The sequence below is a fragment of the Schistocerca americana genome, chromosome 1 (assembly GCF_021461395.2).
Source record: "Schistocerca americana isolate TAMUIC-IGC-003095 chromosome 1, iqSchAmer2.1, whole genome shotgun sequence".
NCBI lineage: Eukaryota > Metazoa > Arthropoda > Insecta > Orthoptera > Acrididae > Schistocerca > Schistocerca americana.
Window position 1 is genome coordinate 1,202,314,462 of NC_060119.1, and position 6,779 is coordinate 1,202,321,240.

The following is a 6,779-nucleotide window of genomic DNA, read 5'->3' on the forward strand; positions in this document are numbered from 1 at the left end:
AAACCACGCGGTCACTCTGTGCAGCCCGGGAGTACTGAATCAGATAATTTACTCAGAATAAACTAAAGCTAAGGATAAATCAAAGAATTTACTCACGATAAACTAAAGCTAAGGGTAAATCATCCGAGATATCAGAAACTCAACTATTCTCGCTACATTGGAACCTGTCTGCTTTCATTGCTGTCCCATCGACTCATCGTCATCCGCCATATGCTCAGTGCGCTGAATAATGAAGCAGAATGGGTTCAAGAAAGAATCTATTGGATCTTTAAATTTATTCTGAACGGGAGTTGTGATTAGGTGAAACCACATTCCCAGCTCAGTACGGCTGTGAAATGAGCACTGGCTAACCAACGTCCTGAATTAACTGTTCATAAAGCATCGAATCCATCTCATGCTACAGGCGTGATTCGATCTTGTCTTCACATTCACAGTAGATAAGAGACAGAGGGGGATAGCACAACTTTACTTACGTAAGTGTCGACTACAGGCTCAGTTAAGTATCTACATCTCCATAAAGATCTACAAATACATTAACAAAGAGGCTCATACGATTATTAAAAAAAACTCACTGTAACAGGAGGCAAGAGTGTTCGGATGTCACAGTGTTGTTGCTGGAGTGATAGATAACGCACGGTCAATCACATATGCAATCCGAGGACACAAAATGAAGAAATAAGCTACTTAACTGGTGGCGAGTAAGAGAGATACTGCCGGCCGAAATGGCCGTGCGGTTAAAGGCGCTGCAGTCTGGAACCGCAAGACCGCTACGGTCGCAGGTTCGAATCCTGCCTCGGGCATGGATGTTTGTGATGTCCTTAGGTTAGTTAGGTTTAACTAGTTCTAAGTTCTAGGGGGACTAATGACCTCAGCAGTTGAGTCCCATAGTGCTCAGAGCCATTTTTAAATGAAAAAAAAAAATCAAAGAGAGATACTAAAGATGGCACACAGCAATAACTCGTAGCAGATCGCCCCTGGTGCGGCATGGAGGCACTGCCATTGTAATTCCGGATGATCTCATTGTCGCAGTTAGGGAGCAGCTCCATCCTTCACTGATTCAATATTCATGTTCCCGCGGTGTCATGACTCGTCCATTAACTTTAGGCACGCAGTTGCATAAATTCCACTTCTTCTTCTATCTGGGAACTCGATGTATCACCGCAAGCTAGACTGTGGCAATACTTGTTGCAAGTTTATTAAAGAAAGTACCGGATTTCATGCCTTATCCAAGCTGACATCGTTATCGCTCTAAATTAATTCGTCGCCTAAAGAATTTCAACCGCTGAAGTCGAAACAAGGATTTCGTCATTTTCGTACAGTAGTATCAATACTGTGCTTTTCCACAGCCATTTCTTATGATGTAAGAGCTGGCTATACCTACGGTGATCCACGCTTCTTTCATGAAAATGTCGGCAGGCAAATGTATGAAACGCTGTATTCACAACGTAAATCCCACGCCTCCGGATCATCAAATCATCTTTATCGGAACCCAAAAGCACTAATGTTTTCGGTGGAAAGCGAAAAACCACCTTTCCACTGTGGTTGCTGAGGCTCTGTCTGTTTCCTACGATAAGTCAGCCCCGGGAGCTGAGTGGTCAGCGTGACAGACTGTCAATCCTAAGGGCCCGGGTTCGATTCCCGGCTGGGTCGGAGATTTTTTCCGCTCAGGGACTGGGTGTTGTGTTGTCCCAATCACCATCATTTCATCCCCATCGACGCGCAGGTCGCCGAAGTGGCGTCAAATCGAAAGACCTGCACCAGGCGCACGGTCTACCCGACAGGAGGCCCTAGCCACACGACATTTCCATTTCCATTTTCCTACGATAAGCTTTCCACATATATCAGGGCAACCGTGGAGTTAAATCTCTCTGTCTCTTTCTATGCATTTCTTAGCCCCACGTTTGTTTTCATTCGTAACGCCTTATGTACGTGCCTTGGAGAACACCCTAAGGCTTTAAACATTCTCATTAAGTATGGAACTCATCTTTCAGACTCCTTTCGTCATCAGTGACGTTCACTCTATGAATCAAAGTTCTGAGGGTACTCAGGGAAGGATGGTGCCAGCTATTTCCACTTAAATACAAATCCCTGTGTGTCGGTTCCCTATATACTGCATGCCCAAAGTGCCATCATCTTTGTGCCAAACTAAAGCATCAAATAATGAAAGACATCCCTCCCTTTAGATTTCCATTGCAAAACTTGAATCGTCCTTGGACTGAATTTAGACGGTTTAAAATTCTTGTAACGTCACCATGGTGTCATACTACACTCCTGGAAATGGAAAAAAGAACACATTGACACCGGTGTGTCAGACCCACCATACTTGCTCCGGACACTGCGAGAGGGCTGTACAAGCAATGATCACACGCACGGCACAGCGGACACACCAGGAACCACGGTGTTGGCCGTCGAATGGCGCTAGCTGCGCAGCATTTGTGCACCGCCGCCGTCAGTGTCAGCCAGTTTGCCGTGGCATACGGAGCTCCATCGCAGTCTTTAACACTGGTAGCATGCCGCGACAGCGTGGACGTGAACCGTATGTGCAGTTGACGGACTTTGAGCGAGGGCGTATAGTGGGCATGCGGGAGGCCCGGTGGACGTACCGCCGAATTGCTCAACACGAGGGGCGTGAGGTCTCCACAGTACATCGATGTTGTCGCCAGTGGTCGGCGGAAGGTGCACGTGCCCGTCGACCGGGGACCGGACCGCAGCGACGAACGGATGCACGCCAAGACCGTAGGATCCTACGCAGTGCCGTAGGGGACCGCACCGCCACTTCCCAGCAAATTAGGGACACTGTTGCTCCTGGGGTATCGGCGAGGACCATTCGCAAGCGTCTCCATGAAGCTGGGCTGCGGTCCCGCACACCTTTAGGCCGTCTTCCGCTCACGCCCCAACATCGTGCAGCCCGCCTCCAGTGGTGTCGCGACAGGCGTGAATGGAAGGACGAATGGAGACGTGTCGTCTTCAGCGATGACAGTCGCTTCTGCCTTGGTGCCAATGATGGTCGTATGCGTGTTTGGCGCCGTGCAGGTGAGCGCCACAATCAGGACTGCATACGACCGAGGCACACAGGGCCAACACCCGGCATCATGGTGTGCGGAGCGATCTCCTACACTGGCCGTACACCACTGGTGATCGTCGAGGGGACACTGAATAGTGCACGGTACATCCAAACCGTCATCGAACCCATCGTTCTACCATTCCTAGACCGGCGAGGGAACTTGCTGTTCCAACAGGACAATGCACGTCCGCATGTATCCCGTGCCACCCAACGTGCTCTAGAAGGTGTAAGTCAACTACCCTGGCCAACAAGATCTCCGGATCTGTCCCCCATTGAGCATGTTTGGGACTGGATGAAGCGTCGTCTCACGCGGTCTGCAGGTCCAGCACGAACGCTGGTCCAACTGAGGCGCCAGGTGGAAATGGCATGGCAAGCCGTTCCACAGGACTACATCCAGCATCTCTACGATAGTCTCCATTTGAGAATAGCAGCCTGCATTGCTGCGAAAGGTGGATATACACTGTACTAGTGCCGACATTGTGCATGCTCTGTTGCCTGTGTCTATGTGCCTGTGGTTCTGTCAGTGTGATTATGTGATGTATCTGACCCCAGGAATGTGTCAATAAAGTTTCCCCTTCCTGGGACAATGAATTCACGGTGTTCTTATTTCATTTTCCAGGAGTGTACATATGTGCCGTCGACTTATTACTGTGGGCATCGAGCTAGCTTTTCCTCAAAGTCTTCCATAAAGAAAATGCAACCGACAACGGAAATGATATATTAATAACTTAGTTGGAAGTAATATCATCGCTTAATTACTTCGGCATAATATTTTTGTGATATGAATATCATTTTATGTTTTGTTTTTGTTTCAGCGCCTGAGGGCACAAGTCGGCCTTTCCCTATAGTGGTCCTAGTCTTCAGTATGAAGCCTTATCTCCTTCTATGACTTTTACTTTACATATTTCTGTCCGCTATAAAAATGGTGAGTGAAGTCTCAGGATCACCCATATTAAAGTATTGCTTTCTTTTGTCAGGTTGTGCCACAAATTTCTTTTACCCCAACCTAATTTATTACCTCCTCAGTAGCTTTTAGATCTTTCAACCCAGTTTCCATCATTTTCCTGTAGCATTACATCCATAAAAACTCCCTCTTGTCTGAACTTTACCTGTTGATTCCACATTACACAAAATTTTCTTAGTTTTGTGCTGTAGAACCACACTTGATGTAACACAAAGAAAAAATCAGATTTTAAAAATATGTTGGTGTGGAACGTAACAAATGGTTTTAAAGTTCTTTGTTTTAGCGCAGTTTCTGATGTCGGGCTGTCGAACACGCCTTCACATGATTGCGTTTTTATTAAAGGTAAATTATTTGTCAAGAAGATACTGTTCTCTACCATGGTACATAAGACAATTGGGGTGTTAAACTGCGCATTATGTGACTTGTAGATGGAAAAATACCCAAAGAACGCATGTGGTAAGGTATGAAGAACCAAAATGGATGAAAGAATATCAAAAAGAAGTGCCACGTCTCCTCCTTGTTTATAATCATAATGATATCGATAATCACAGTTCTGCCATTAGTTTATAAAATCTAAGGAAAACCCATTTCCGAACTTTCATCGTTGAACAGTCAGATGTAAACGAAATATTGCAGGGAAAATGTAAGTGACAGGTATCACTAAACATCGCAGTTTGAAAAGCTAACATCTACTAAAACATTTTCCACCTCTCTTCAAAATATTTGTTAGACTGCTACACTTAATTTTTTTGATTTTGTTTATTTTCATTGCATTCTTTGCGACAAGTGTCAGTATATGAACGCTATTTTTAAGCGCTCTTTTTTGTGAACTTCTCTGCTGCAGTCATATGCCATAAACTGGCGAACAGCAGTGTTTACACTCCTCTCAGTCATTATCTGGACTACCTTACATTCTAATATAATTATCAGTACCCCAGCGCTTACCACTACGTGTTATCTATAAAATCCAGAGAGTCTGACTGCTGTTTTTTCAAAAAAAAAAAAAAAAAGGTTCAAATGGCTCTGAGCACTATGGGACTTAGCATCTACGGTCATCAGTCCCCTGGAACTTAGAACTACTTAAACCTAACTAACCTAAGGACATCACACAACACCCAGTTGTTTTTTAAAAGTAGAGTGTTTACTGGCAGTTACGAGGGCTGGTTCAAATGGCTCTGAGCACTATGGACTCAACTTCTGAGTCATTAGTCCCTAGAACTTAGAACTAGTTAAACCCAACTAACATAAGGACACCACACACATCCATGCCCGAGGCAGGATTCGAACCTGCGACCGTAGCGGTCTCGCGGTTCCAGATTGCAGCGCCTAGAACCGCACGGCCACTTCGGCCGGCTACAGTTACGAGGTATCTTGAACTTGCAATTCTGTTCACATTTGACGATAGTAACACAGAAAGTACACCACGGAATGTACTTTATGCGAGTACGCCGGAGAATCAACTCCTGAAGAAGCCTGAATGTGTCCAGACTACCTCGAGTAGTAAACAGTTTCGCGAGATTGAGAGAAACCGCGGATCACATCTGTTTATTACATGGCTACATGGTTACATCAACGTATACGCAGGATTACAGAGCAATATCCTTAGTGGGGACTGGGGTCGGAATTTCTGATATTGCTGGAGCAAAACAAGAAAGAGGCTCATTCCCAAGAATTTGCTCCGATTCAAGATAGCCACCTCGTATTAAACTCAGATCACGTCTTTCATATGCGATATTTTGTATACTCCTAGTTTTGACAAATGCGTTCTTCGCTCTCAGCTGATAGCTACGATTTTATTAAACGGACAGCATTCTTAAGGAAATGATTCCACTGATGACTTTCTGACAGAACATATCAAGTTACCCATGGAATGAATTTTCAACAGAAACGGAAACATACTGTCAACACCACGGAAGCTTTAGCGAATGCAGATACGTAATCGACTTATCAGATTAGGTCCGGAGCACTGTCTGGCGATTCGACGAGCTTAATTTTCCCTATAGGAATGTGTTGCCGTTTTATGACTCGAAGGAAATGGAGATGAAAAGAATCCTTATTTCTAGCTGATAAACTAAACATAGCGGTCTTTAAACGTGCGTAAGGACAGGATATCCTTATAAAGAAAAGATATAACGCGAGCGCTGCCGAGTAGATAACACGCAACATAGATTTTCACAATCGAGTTGAACTTCGTTTGCAAAATACGGTTCTTTTCAGGTCTTAGTGTTAACGTCTCTCCTGTGTAACGTTTCGTCTCCTGCCAATGTGACTCGCATTCGGGAAGACGACGGTTCAATCCCGCGTCCGGCAATCCTGATTTAGGTTTTTCATGATTTCCCTAAATCGCTCTAGGCAAATGCCGGGATGGTTCCTTTGAAAGGGCACGGCCGACTTCCTTCCCCGTCCTTCCCTAATCCGATGAGACCGATGACGTCGCTGTCTGGTCTTCTCCCCGAAAGAACCTAGCACTATGGTTCAAATGGCTGGTAGCAGCAACAGTACTATATCTCTCTTAGAATTATTTTCTCAGATTTTTTTTACCGATTCGATAAACACCGGAGAATCTCAATCATCTGTCTGCACATCGATGTCCTCATACACTTCTATTCATATACTGCGGAAGTTCTGTGCAGCGCACGGCGGTGGGTACTTCGAACCAGTATTAGTGATTCTCTGTGCTATTCCTTCCAAATACTGATCGAACGCGTACTCTCTCTAATCTTATTCTCGTAAACATTACACGACACATAG